Source organism: Phaseolus vulgaris, chromosome 7 (assembly GCF_051622355.1).
Source record: "Phaseolus vulgaris cultivar YP4 chromosome 7, ASM5162235v1, whole genome shotgun sequence".
NCBI lineage: Eukaryota > Viridiplantae > Streptophyta > Magnoliopsida > Fabales > Fabaceae > Phaseolus > Phaseolus vulgaris.
In genome coordinates this window covers 54,204,457-54,220,196 of record NC_143504.1, presented here as the reverse complement: position 1 = coordinate 54,220,196, position 15,740 = coordinate 54,204,457, and the positions used below count along the sequence as shown (strand labels likewise).

Below are 15,740 nucleotides of genomic sequence, written 5' to 3'. Positions count from 1 at the left end.
CGATTGTTGCACAGCACCAAAACTCATTGCAACTGTTCTTCACAAAAGCAATGTAGGCTTAGCTTCTAACCACAGAACATCATCGTCTTGGTAAACATATCCAAGTTTTTTAGTATCGAGACAATCTTTCACTTTCACCCTAACTCGATTTTTGTTCTCATAATAGAAAACAAACCTAGATTCCAACAAATTAGAGTCTTTGATATCACTTTTCTTTCTTTCAAGCATTTTCCATATGAAACACATACACATCAAATAAATAAGAAAAAAAAAGTCATGCTTATAATGCTCGACTTTTAAAAAAATATATAAACAAAAAATAAAAATAAAAGTGGTCTATTACTATTTTAATGTTTTGGAAGTACGACTTTTTATTTTGAATTTATGTTTTGTTTTAAAATGAATTAAGTTAATTAGATATCAATTTAGAAATCATTTAACAATAATATAAACTAATTTAGAAACTAATTTCTTTTTAATTTCTAAAATAGTCTCTAATTTAGTTACTATAATAACTAATTATTTTTTGTCAATAAAATTAGTTTCTATTTTATGTTTTTCTTGTAAGGTTAGATTTTGATTTATTTTTTTTGCAAGGATATTTTTTTTTTCAAGGATATGAAGTAAAAGAATAGTTTGAAATCTAGATGTTCATTGCAAAATATCCGGACAAAACATGTTTGTTGTTGTGTTAATATACCTAAATATGTAGATTTGAAAATACTTCTAATGCAATATAATCTATTATTTTATAGTATTAATAATTTATTTTGTGTGTTGTTGTTTTTGCATTGTCTTTAAACGATTATTTAGGAGTGTTTTCTTTTCAGTTTCTTTCTTAATCAATTATCATAAAAAATAACTGATTATTTATCTCTACACTTATTTAATTGAAATATAAGATCATTTTAATCGATCACCAAATATTATAACTGATTAATGTTACCGTGGAGTGTTATAAAGATTGTATTTTGTTATTAAACGTGTTTGAATTGTTTTAAACCGGGAATTTCAAGGTAAAAACAATAATATTTTTCTCTTTAGATACCTTTACAACATGTTTAACCATTACAAATTACCATTTGTGAAAATCAAGTTTTCTGTTAGCACTTTTCAATATTTTGATTTCTACGTACTCTTCCTCAATCATATATTAATATAATAAAATTATAATATATAAGTTGGTGGAAATTTCAGTTTACAAGTTATTTTTCTGATATATAAGGCATTTTTAAAGTAATGAAATAGATGAATACAAATAATTAATTTAGTGATATTTGTTGAATTTTTAAAAGAATATTACGAATAATATCAAACAACTAAATATTTGATTTGGTTTTAGAATTGAAGTTCTTTCTTTTGTGTTTTGATAATTTCTATAAGGGAAGAGGGAAGTTGAAGGGGATGCAATGGAGGGTGATGATTGTAATGGGGGTGAGGTGAGATAGAATAATTTGAAAGCAAAAAGGTTGGGTTGTGGAATGAGGAAGGCTCAAATTCAAAATTGGTGGTGGTGGGTAGGGGTCACTCTAAAGAGATAGTGCTTCATCAAGAAGATCCAATGTGGGGGCCTTTCTCCCATCATGCCATTCCACACAATTCAATCACAACTTACAATCCCTTCTTTCCATTATTATTACTCTTCTCATAATCACATTCAAACTTAACACAAAATTATTATGACTAGGAAACAATTATTTTTAAGAAAAATTTCCAAAATCAAATATGTCATTTTTCTTTTGAGTTTCTCGATGTGTGACGCAAAGAGGAATCTTCTATGGGAGTCAGAAGAATCGAAGGGGGATTTGATTGGTAGCTGGAAATCAGTGGCAAGGTAAGAACTTCTAAAAGTAATCTTCGTTGTTTTAAATTATTTCTTCATCTAGAATACGAAAAATTATAAATTATAATTTTGATTTTTATGTTTATTAAGTAAAACAAAGTGTTAATTAAATACAAATTTATATAAATGAAGTAAACTCTAGTGCATAAAATTAAAAGTATTTAGTGATTTACTTTTATATGTAAGCCATCATTGTTTTGAGATTAAGTGGATAAACTAGTATCTACTTAGGTTTGTTGGAATGGTTTGTCAGTCATTAATTGGGTAATAGAAAAAATTAGTGATGATAAATAAGAAAGTGCGGGGCATTGATTTTAAGCAGAAATAATTAAAGGAAGTAGCTTTCTAGTTTCTAGCCAACAAAATGTCAATGTCAATATTCTATTCAATTTTGGATTCAAATTATTATTTATTGTCTCTGAATATATGAAAATTGGTTCATTTATTCCTAAGAAAATAAATTAATAAGAAAATATTTAAAACATAATTAGTCCAAATTTTAAACTAACTATTAATATAAATTACATCAGATTTTTTTTTTTTTGCGTACTAAACAATTTTTTAGCATAACTTATTTTATAATAATATTAATATTAATAATAAATCAGTATAAAATATCTTCAAACTAAAAATATGTTTTGTCACCAAAAAAAAATTGACAAAAATTTATTTCAATATTTTTTTATTATAAATATCTACAAAATTTAAAATTTCGACTAAGATAAAAATCATGTTTGTAATATAGATTTATAGATTTAACCCCTATTGTTTATCTCTCAATTATTAATGTACTCGACTGTAAAATGTACTGCAGTCAAAGTGATAGCTTAGTCTTAATTTTGGTCTTTATCAATACATTTTTTTAGGGATCCTTACCACATTGCATATTCTGTAATACTTCAAAATCATAATTTATTACTTTTTTTGAATGGCAATACTATCACTTATTACTTATCTCTTTTAAAAAAAAAAGTTTAAATTATGTGCATTTTCCATTTTAAAACTTATACTTTTCATTACTTTTAAGCTCTGTTCGTTTTTAGACGGAGAATGGCGAAGAAAATTAAAGTGCATGGAAAGTTGGAAAAACGAAAAAATAGATATATGAAAACACAAAAAACGAGACAGTTTTTCTCTTTGAAACTTTCTCTTCCTTTGTGAAGAGATTTGCGGGGAAAGTTGGATTTATATTAATTTTGTTTTAAAAAATTAATAAACTACATACTAATTATATATCTATAAATTATATTTTAATATATATATTACATTTATAATTTTTATATTAATTATTAAAATTAATTTGTATATTATAATAAATAAATAAAAGATTAATTTTAATTATTAATACGTATTTTTTTAATTTATTTTAACTCTAATATATATTTCTAAATTCTTTTATATTAAATTATTTTATAATTTTTAAAAAAATTATTATTTATCAAATTTGTAAACTTATATTTTATACATTTAAATTTTTTTTACAATATCACATCAATTACAAACTTCAATAAACTTTCCTCACAAATCTACTCTAACATACTCAAATCCAAACAACTTCACTTTCTTCTCAAATCATTTCAAATTCACTCTCTCAAATCCCCTCCCAATCCAAACACACCCTTAAAGTCATGGACGAGTTTCTTATAAATATATGTTTCCATATTATTTTTACCATCATTAGTTAGTAATGTTGAACACTTTTTGGAAGTGATTAAACAATGTGACCACTTTATCATTAGTTTTAGACTTTAAAAAAATGAAGCTTTAAACTTTATAGTACTGAATTTCAAACTTTACAAATTCTTCGTCTTATTTTAGAGTTTCAACAATAAAATTTAAAGCTAACTTCCTATGACGTTGAGAATCAGAGGAAGAGAAAATTCATTTAAAGACTTGTTTAATAGAGGGGAATGACATGTGTAATTTAAAAATATATTAAGGGGAGGAATATAATTTATCGTTGTGTGAAATATGTAAATCATCATCAACAAAATAATATTTTAGTAATTAATTATTGTTAAACTAAAAATAATTAAAAATCTTACTTACTAATAACAGAAATAAGCATATTTTAAGGCATAAGTATCGTTTATAATATAATACGCAGTCTAAATAGAAGTAAGTGTTTTTCTTATCATACCTGTTATTTAGTATTTTTTTTAACATTAAAATCACTAACCAACTAATTTTATAGACATAAATATTTAATTAATATATTAATTAAATTAAATATTATTTTATAAATTAAAAAATATTAATATTTAAATATAAAATAATTTTTTAGTTCGTTAATATAATAACTATGTATTTTTTAAAAAAATAATTCTTATTTAATAATTTTTTTCTAGTGATTTATAATAAAAAAATGTTATAAAAAATAATGTTCTAATAGCAGAAAGGTGGGGAGAAAAACATATCTTCAGTTAAACATGTCAATTCTCCATGAAGTTAAATATAACCTACCTTTTAAAAATAAGTATGTAGATTAGGTTATCTTATTAAGTAAACAAATTGGTGAAATGTATTAAATATCATTTAATGTGTAATGATAGCTTTTTATGACCTCATTAAGAAAATAAAGAACTAATTAACACAATGACTTCTCTTTTTATACTTTTATATATATAAAAGCACTTACAAACATAAAGAATAAAATATAACTATCTATCTGTATGCAAAATGTCTCTAAAAAACTCTACACTACTGAGTTTGAAGATGTTATTGAGAGAAAAAAATACTAAGAGTAATTATTTGGAGAAATAATTAAAAAAGAATAATTGGATTTTCATACTAAAAGTGGGCACGAAAAGTATTGGAGAAATTAATAAAAAAATAATAATTGTTTTTTTTTCTAAAAGTGAGCATGAAAAATATTGGGAGTATGTTGAAGATCTCTCGTCGACTAGATATTAGAATATTTCATGATATATAAGTGGTGCAAACTTCATCTTATATGTCAGTTTTATAAGGTTAAGTTAAGTTTAAAGTTTACTTTTTAATATGGTAGCAAAGCATAGAGTTAGAGTTTGTTAGACGTATCGTGTCATTCACTATCGGACAGTTATTAAACCACCCATAAATATATGGTCTCATGCACGAGTTGAGTGCAAACCTGAGTTAGACTTAAAGTCATTTTTTAATATTTTAAATTTTATTTTCAGTGAAAAATGGAGGTTTTTAAGAAATAAACCCATATAAAATTTCCTTTTTCTTTTTTCCTTCCCTTCAAAGAAAACCAATTTTTAAATAAATAGAAAAGGTTTTCAAAACACTTTTAAGAAAAGTACAATTCAATTGTTTGTGCGCTAACCATTGTTTATTGAAATCTTTAAATTTGTAATCCATGTTTAATTTTCTTTAATTAATATTTTACTTGATATTTACAAATTATAAAACAATCTTATATCAATTTTATTTTAAGCATGCTTGTATTTTCATTTTTAATTTATTTTAAAATTTTCTTATGCGAAAAAGAAAAACATACATATGGTGTTCCTAACTTGAATTGTAGAATCACCTAAGATATAGATTTTCATACATTATCAACAAACATAATATAGTGACATTGAATAAAAAAACAATATTTATTCCAAGCCCAGAACAGGGCCTATTCCCCATTTGATATGCAAAAATATATTAGAAAATAAGCAGGCAAGTCACAAAAAGAGATGGTTAATTCCTGCACCCCCATTTTTCAACCTGTACCTTAAGAGTGGGGTGAAATAACTAAATTTTCCTCCATTCGAATCTCTTTTATTGCACCCCACTGTCGCTATTGTTGCACATCATTACTGCAAAGAGAAGAAGAGAAGGAGAACGCTCATTCGTTCTGAAATTTTTTTGTTTCCAGAAACTGTGTTCTAGAAAGTCACTTTTAAATAAAGGTAAAATATCATTTTGAAAATTATAGGGTGCACTAATAAATTGATGGGTACAGGAAGAAAAAGTTGCATGCCTTTTAATTCACCAACCCAATTTTTTCATTCCACAAGTGCATTATCCAAGTCTTTGCATTCTGCACCCCATAAATTCCAACAGTACTCCCTTTTCATTTATTCCCACGCCTCTTTTTATATCTACCATCACATCCCTTGTTTATGGCCCTTTCAAAATTTCTTCCTCCATTCTTGAGTACATTGGTTGCACAACCATAATGTATATATGCATTTTATTTTATAATTTATTTGTAGAACTAAAAATACCTCTGAATTATATATCGAATTTAAAAAATAAGAAATAAATAAAATTATTAAATTATTTAAAATTTTAAATGAATAAAATTTTAAAGTATTTGTTATATTATTTAAATAAAAATCTGAAATAAATAAATTCTTAAATTAATCAACATTTTGATTAAATATAAATATAAATTTTTAAACTTCATATTTTTGAAAACTGAAATAAAAAATCCTAAATAAATCAAATACTAATTTATTTAATGTCCTATTTAAATACAAAAATTGAAATAAATAAAATTTCTAAATTATTTAAAATATTAAATAAACACAAATATAAAATATTTAATTTCGTATTAAAAAAATTTAAAAAAATAAAATTCTTAAATCATTTTAAATCTTAAATAAATACAAATCTAAATTATTTAATAATAACAGATATAATTCAAAAGAGCAATTTCATAATAGTTGAGTATGTTAAAATGAGGAAAATTTAACAAAACATAGCATATTATTTATTATATTAGATTATATTACATTACAGATGTTATATTTTTACATTGAATGATTTTATTAATAAGGTAATTAATAGTGTTTAATTTTTTTTATATGACTTAATCTAAAACATTTAATGCATTAATTTATTAAAATAAATACAGATCATAAATCATTTAATGTCTTATTTAAATAAACTTTTGAATAAAATAAAAATTTTATTTATTCAAAATCTTAAATAAATACAAATCTAAATTATTAAATTTCGTATTTAAAAAATTTAAAATAAATAAAATTTATAAATTATCAAAAATTATAAATAAATATTATTTTAAATTATTTAATGTCCTATTTTAGAAAAACTTTGAAATAAATAAAATTAATTATTTAATGTACTATTTAAATAAAAATTAGAAATGAAAAAAATTCCTAAATTTTTTTAAATTTTAAATAAATACAAAAAATACATGAATTTAATTTGGTATTCTAAAACTTTAAATAAATGAAATTCCAAAATTATTATATCAAATACTAAAGTATTTAATGTGCTATTTAAATAAATAAAAACTGAAAAAAATTAAAATTTCTAAATGATTCAAAATAATTCTATATAAATAGTAATACTAAATTATTACAATCTTCTCAAATCTTACAGTTTGTTTATGTGGATAGAAAGACCCAGATATACTGATTAGTAAGAAATAAGATTGAAAACGTGAAATTTGAAAATAATAAAAATGTTGGTCAAGGCTTAAACTTTTCATCCAAAACTGTAAAGAAAGTCTGAAAAAAAAATATTTTTAATAGATCGTTCTTTTGTAATATAATTTACTTTTATTAATAATTATAGACTATTACAAGAAAATCATTTGATTAGAAATTAATTTTACGGATCAAATATAATAAATTACTATAATAACCAAATTAAAAATATTTTTGAAGACATAATTTTGATTTTTAAATTAGTTTTTATTATTGTTAAATGGTTTTTAATTTTGGAAACTATTTAATAATAATATAAATTAATTTAGAAACCAAAATTATTTTTATTCTTCAAAAAATATTCTCTAATTTGCACACTATAATAACTAATTTTTTTTTTATAAAATTAGTTTGGTATTTAAATATTAAATAATAAATAATATTAATATTATATGTTAATAATATATTGAAATAAATTATTTTATCTGACATTAAAACTTAAATTAATTTATTAACATTTTAAAATTTAACTTTTTTATATATTAAAATTTATAATAATTTATTTATTTGAATTTTGTTTGCATTTTTTAAAATTAATTTAACATTAAATTCTTTTAAAAATGTATTTTTTATCAATTAAAAAAATTAAAATTTCATTTAAACTCATCATATTGACAAAAAATTTCTTTATTTTTATTCTATTCACATTAATTCAAACAATCTGACATTTTTTTTCTTTTCTTTCACCTCCACTCAAATCAACTCTTTTTTCCAAACAAAGCACAATCTCATCTCAAATCTACCAAAATTTACTCCCTCAAACCCATCTTCAAATCAAACAAATCGTAAATGTTATTTATAATCATTAATGTTATATACATAAAAATTTATTTGTTTTAAATGATATCCATATTCAAATCAAAGAAATAATTAATGTTAGATATTCCCATAAATAGTATTCTTTAGAGTGTATAAATTTGTTGCTGTTAAAAATAAAGTTCATACACAGTTTACAGATCTCTCTGTTGATATAGACGATAGAGAGAAAGTAGAAGAAAAAACTGCACAAAAATGACTCATGCAGTTAAGCTTATCTTGGCAGCCATGGTTTTTGTTCTTCTATTCACATTAGGTACGTAAAAAAATTCTCCATCTGTTTTCAATATTTTTTGATAATATTTCTGTCTCCATTGTTAAACAACAGTTAAGATAATGATTTTTTGACACCTAAAAAATTAGAATGATTCTACAAATTTTGGATGGGTTTTTCTTCAGGTATGAGCACATCACATTGTCTGGGACCATGTGCACAATATCCAGACTGCAACGGTACTTGCAAGAAGCTTTCATATCAAATTGGACAATGCGTTCACGCTTTTCCAAACAATGACTTTTGCTGTTGTGCTAAGAGGCTTGTTAAACCTACAATCGACCAATTTAACTAATTACATTCTTCTTCTCTTTAATTATCACAGAACAATGTATTGTCACTTTTAAATAAATCAATTTATCAATGAAAATTTATGTATGTTTTCTCCACAATCCTTTCTTCTTCTTTTTCCTTCCAAATTTAATACACTGCTTTAATTAAATTTAAAATAAACTCATTTCAAAATAATTATTTATTTAAATAGGTACACTTTGTTTACTATAATCAAGTGAACAGACTAAACAAGCACGTATAACAAAAAATATATAAATTGGTTTCTTTTATTAATAATACTTTATTGTAATAAAATAAACACAAATAAGACAAGCTTAATATATACTGTTTCCGACTTTAAATATAACACGTTTATAATTAATTTATATTTGTAGAAAAAATTATCAATTTTAAAAAAAATATACATAACAAACATTTTTTCTCCATTTTTTTCTTTGTCTAAAATTTCAATTTTTATATAAAATAATAATTTTATATATATATATATATATATATATCATCAATTAAAAGTTGCATAATTAACAGGTTGTTAATATATTATTACTTTAATTTAAATAATGGGATTAAAATTTATAATATTCTTTTTAACTCTCCAAAGTTTTAATTTTTAAAAGGAATAAGTTTTTCCATTCTTCAAGTATTGTAAAAAAATATTTATAGTTTTTCTGATATCAATCTGCTGAGATAATAATATATTAAGGGTAATTATGATATTTGAGGTGTTGACACTTCTTCTGAAACTTTATTTTTAATTAATTTAGTTATATATATATATATATTAAAAAGTATTTACGTAGTTAATGATTAAAATTGATCTTTAACTATTTTTTGACATATTGTTTCCAAATTGATGAGTCATTCTCTTATTTTTTTCCTGAATATGAATATGATTTTTTTTTTCCGATATCTTATTATTATCATATTATTATTTTAATTTTATCAGTTATAGAAAATAAACCTCTAAACTAAGATTTTCAAAATGTTGTTTATATAAAATGAAATTAGACTTTCAAAAAATATAAGACATTATGGTATTTTTTTTAAATCATAATTAATGCATTAAATGTTTTAAATTAAGTCATGTAAAAATAATTAAACACTATTAATTACCTTATTAATAAAATCATTCAATGTAAAATTATAACATTGTAATGTAATATTGTAACATCTCTATTTTTATCCATATTTAATAAAATAGAAAGCAAGAAAATTCTAATTAACATATGAACTTACGACTATCTCATAATTATATTTAAAAAAATATAATGTTCATAGGAATTTTAATATATACACAAAAGTTTTAAAAGAAACAAAATGAAACATTAAAACTAAATTCATCTCATATTCCATTTGCTCACTAAGGAACTCATTTACCTGCAATCTATCTAATCTGCTCCCGTGTATTTACATGATCATCACATATTAAAGAAAACAGCCAAAAAGCAAAGGGAAAGCTTATTGTTTTTTAGAATTCTAATAAAAAAATGATTTAAAAAAATACACATAATTCATCAAAATCTCATAATTGCACAAAGTCATCAAGTGTCAATCACATTTATCATTCACATTATTCCTGTCAGATTTCTATTAACTCACATACTCAGACACTTGACTCTACTTTTGGAAGACTCGTGTATTGAAATTAGCATCGAGAAACTTGCACCTATCATACTACTTACTGTGAATCCACACAGTCATGGTTCTATTGTGAACTTCCTTTGACTCTCACCAACAAAATAGAGTCAGGATCGTCCCATTGTTTATTAATTTAAACAATGAGATTAAAATTTAGAATATTTGTTAAAATTGCTCTTAAATAATGAATGTATGGAGTGAAAATAGGTAAACATTTTTAACTCTCCGAAGTTTTAATATTTAAAAGTAATCAGTTCTTCTATTCTTCAATTATTGTATACATTAATAGTTGTTCTGATGTTAAGATTATTAAGATAATATCATTAAGATTAATTAATGATATATGATATATGGCTACTGTCAGTTCTAACTATCAGTTTGATCATAATTTTGTTTTAATTAGTTAACTTATACATATTAAAAAAAGTAATTATGTAATTAATGATATTTAATTGATCTTGAAATATATATTTTTCATATGGTTCCAAATTGATGAGTCATTCTTTTATTTTTTAAATATCTTTTTTTCTAATATCTTATCATTATCATATTATTATTTTAATTTTATCAGTTATAGGAATAAACCTCTAAAGTAAGATTTTCTAAATGTTATTTATATAAAATGAAATTAGACTTTAAAAAAAATTTAAAACATTATTCACAAGAAAATCATGAAATAAAAACCAATTTTAGAAACAAAAAATAATTAGTTGCTATAGTGACTAAATTAGAGACAATTTTAGGGACTAAATAAATTTTTGGTTTCTAAATTAGTTTATATTATTGTTAGATGTTTTCTAAATTGGTATCTAATTAGTAATCAAAGTTTTTGCTAATTAGATAAAACCAATAATTGGTAGTTAAAACCTTGGTAGCTAATTAGATACCAATTTAAAAACTATTTAAGAATAATAGAAACTAATTTAAATTTTATTTTATTTTTTAGTTTCTAAAATGGTTTATAATTTAGTTACTATTACAACTAATTATTTTGGTTTATAAAAATTAGTTTGTATTTGATGGTTTTCTTGTAATGATTATATTATTTTATTACTTATTAAACTAAAAAAAAAATAACCAAACAAAGTCCTTTTTCAAAAATCATAATTAACGCATTAAATGTTATAAGTTAAGTCTTATAAAATAATTAAACACTATTTATTACCTTATATATTTAGATATTACTAATATTTTTTATTCCTATTATTATTAACATTTTTTTGAAGGAGGAAATTAAATCTAAGTAAATTTTTTTTTATCATATCATATCATGATTATACTATTAACATTTTGTTCTAGGAAAAAGTTGAATACAAGTCCCATTTGTGCAAATAAAACTTTTAACCACTAACAATTATTCAATGTAAAAACATAACATATGAAATGTAATATAATATAATATAGCACAATATAGTATAATATAACATAATATAATGTAAAATATAATATAAGTGTAAAACAAAAAAGGATTAAAAGCACAATTAAGAGGATGAATGATTTTTAAATCTTTAAAAAACGTTTCTTAAATTATTGTTGACAACAGTAATTTAAAAAGAATTAACATAAAAAAGACGCATTTATAATGGTTTGATGTGTCTAACTCTAGTTAATTCAAATAATCTTAGTTGAATTTTCAATTAACAATTTTTAATTTTCAAGTTATATAAAAACTTTTATGTAACTAGAACAATAAATACAACAAATTACTCTTTAAAACATCATTCTAATTTAATTTATATTGAAAAAATCATCGAGGCAAAAGTGTTAAAAAAATGAAGCATACTTCAAATACGAGAATTAAAGTAGTGAAGTTTGTAAGATAATGAATAAAGTAACAGCATGATTTGTGGAAGACACTCTAAAATGTATGTTGAAGAAAGAAGGGTAGATTGGTCAAGAAAATTACAGCCCCCACACGCCATTAATTTACAGAGGAGAAAGGAGGTTATTGTTCAAAACGCGGATCGCGGCATAACCCTTTTACATATCTACCCGGAATACTACATCCCAGATTAAGTTAATCACTGCACAACCACACTACTCACCAATTCTATTCCAATTCCTATTCCTATTCCTATTCCAACCTTTTCCTCTCTTTATCCCATTTCTCTATCAACACCAAACACTCTCACTCATGTCAAAACCAAACCCCACATAAATAATCAAAATCTAAACTATGCATAAACCTCTTTTATATCTTAAACTTGTTTTACAACATTCATTTTCCTTCTCACATTAAAGAAAAAAACACCATTTACTACAAAATTCACTTGTAAGATAAAAGTTGTCCATATTTATATGTTTATTTATATTTTATCTTTAACTCATGTGAAATTTAGGTATTTTTAATGAATTAAATGAGTTCATACAACAATATGTTACTACGTTCTTTAGAAAATATAAACTCTTTATATTTAACGATGTTTTCAATTGTAATAGTTTTTTCTTCTTTTATCTTGGAGAGTAAAAGCCCAAAAAAACTAAACAAGGGCCTTTGCATAAAATTACTGGATCATAATGTTGAATGTACAGATAAACAGCACTGGCTATTTTTTATTAGAAGTTATGGTGAGAATGCAAGATAACATCAAATGTTATATATGTTTGGCGAATTATTTTACCAATAAAAAATAAATAAAATAAAATGATACACTTTTAAAATATGCTAATCTTTTGTAAAAAAAATTCAGATAAAAGTTTTTACAATTCAATCAATTAAAAATCCAACGTACTAAAAAAAATCAATCAGAGTTATATAAACATGATAATAACAAGATTAATAAAGACATCACACCATAATACAATTATATGATCTTCTAAATTATATGATCTTCTAAAGGAGATACGTTATTACAAAATAAGAAAAAATAACCTAACCTTTAACTATTAAAGATCATTATTTTTAATTGTAGTTAAGGATTTCAAAGTTTTCTAAACTTATAAAATATATATATTTTTAAAACCAATTAATTCTTTTTGTAAAGCGACCAATATGCATTAATTGGAGGATTGATAATATAATCTTTTTATTATCTTAATAATATATTTTTACAACTTATCTTTACTCCTTATAGCTGGATTTATAAAGCCACATACTTTTTTTGCTTAGTTTTTCTTTTCTTTTCTTTTTTATTTGCAACATGTTAAGGTACACTTATAAAAGGATAGATTTTTTTTTTTTTTATGATTTTTTCTCAGAAAACTGCTCCTTTTGGGTTTCTATTAAAGTAATGAAATTGATTTTTTTTTCTTACATTTTAAACAAGTACTTTTCCTTAATAGGAACAAAAACGATCGTAAACCTTAAAAAGCTTTAATTAGACAAGAATATAGGTAATGCTTAACTTATTTTATGTTTGATTGTCAGTTCAAATAATATAATTTCAATATTATTTTAAAAAAAGTTATTTTTCTCAAGAAAACTTTGAAGAAGGAATTTATACAAAAAAAGAAAATTTATGAGCAGTAATTTATACAAAAGTTAGTTTTTGTTATACTTTTCCTTTTCAATCTTTATGTCAGATCTTAAGATTCAAGAATTCATAATTGAAAAAGTAATCTAAACCCTGTGAATTCCAATTACAGTCCTCAACTTTCCTAATTTGGAAAGTAGGCAAAAGTTTTTTAACATTGCATCCATATTATTTGTGTAGTTTACTGTGCATGGAATATAGAATTGGATTAATTGCTTACAAGTTGATACCTATTTGCTCCCTCATATAAGATAGGTCAAGAAGCAATGATACCAATGCAATTTTTTTAAGTGCATGCACTTAACCCTAATCCCAGCCACCATTATGTGGACCTATTGAGTATGACTCCTCTGGCCAAGACAGAAGGAAAACATAATATTTTTATTTACTAGTCTTTTTATTTGTATTATAAATAAAATATAAAATATCATTTAATTATAAAATGAAGAGTACCATTGATATTATTTTTATTGATATAATGCTGGTTTAACGGAAACTAAATTGTTAGTGTAAATGTCTAGAGTTTTTCATTAGTAGCTTATATTAAGTTTTTACATCAATGCAATATTCTAGTAATATAATATATCATTCTCCAATTGTAAACTCGTAATGTTTTGTATTACTAAAAGAAAAATTGATATTTTTTTTATCGAAAAATCATTAATATTTAAAATCTGTTTGGAATACAATTTCTTTTACAAAATTTTTACGATAAAAAATTTCAAAATATATGAAAAATTTCTCACTAATAAGACTCTTTTGAAGTTTTTTATGGACCAGTTTGGAGAATTTTTTTGAGAATTTAAGTCACACGACTATTTAATCGTCTTTTTGAATTCAAACAAAGAGGACGGTAATGGTAAAAGTCGTCATTTTACACCTCCTTATAAGATGTATATATAATATATGCATTATTATTAATTTATATTATGTTAGTTGTTGGGTTAGAATAGAAGTTTATGAAGAGGTAACGGTGGTGGTGAAGAGCGGCGACAACGGCAACGAAGACGACAATGGCGAAGAACCAAATGGAGGAACAACAAAAATCCAAAGAACAACATGCAAGACAATGAAACAGTAGGAATGGTGATGATCCAACAATGTGAGAAAATAAACAAATAAGAGAAAAAAAAAAAAAAAAAAAACTAATGGTGAAAAGGAAGCAGATATTCGAAAGAAACTTACACAATGACTCGAGATGAAGAAGAGGAAAAAGAAGTGCTAGAAGACAAGAAAATATGAGAGCGTAACTGACGCACTATAAATTAGGATAATAAAAAACTCTAAAAAAGCAATTATGAGGTAAAGTTGCCTTTTTACAATATTTTATAGTGTCAAAAATAGTCTTTTTATACTAGTGATACTTTTTAAATTCAAATAACATCCACAACATTTAAATTTTTTTTAACATAATATCCAATAAATTTAATCACAGTTAATGAATATAATGTCTAATAGTCATAAAAAATTCAATTTAAACTATTTTAACAAAAAGTTAAAGACTAATACAACTATCATATTATACAGATAAGATTATAATCGAGCAACTTAACTTCTATATTGTTGTAGATGATCAGATCACATATTCAGATAACTACATATTTTAAAATTATCACTAAAAATATTATTAAATAAAAAATAATTTTAAAAATAAAAAAATTAATTATTATTAACTAAATTATAAATTATTTTATAAATTAAAAAAGTATTAATATTTAAAGTATCTTATATTATTAATAAACAATTTTAAATTAATTTTTAAATTGATATATTTAATTAACTACTAAAATTTTAGCTATTAGAATTAAACTAACATTATTTCTATATTATCAAACTAAAAAATACTGTGAATGATGCATTATATATATATATATATATATATATTATTGTTTAAACCTTGTTTCGTAAAAGGTAGACAAAGTGATTGACAAATTGTGTTGTTTTGATTTGTGATATTGTTTTAATTCATACCA

At 22.6% G+C, this 15,740-nt stretch overlaps 1 long non-coding RNA gene across 1 annotated transcript; it reads left to right on the top strand.

The window, feature by feature from the left end:
- The first annotated feature begins 8,219 nt into the window (after positions 1 to 8,219).
- On the top strand, positions 8,220 to 8,743 carry LOC137828937 (uncharacterized). Its single transcript, XR_011084001.2, has 2 exons — positions 8,220 to 8,347; positions 8,491 to 8,743. It is a non-coding gene; the product is annotated as an uncharacterized LOC137828937 (long non-coding RNA).
- The last annotated feature ends 6,997 nt before the right edge of the window (positions 8,744 to 15,740 follow it).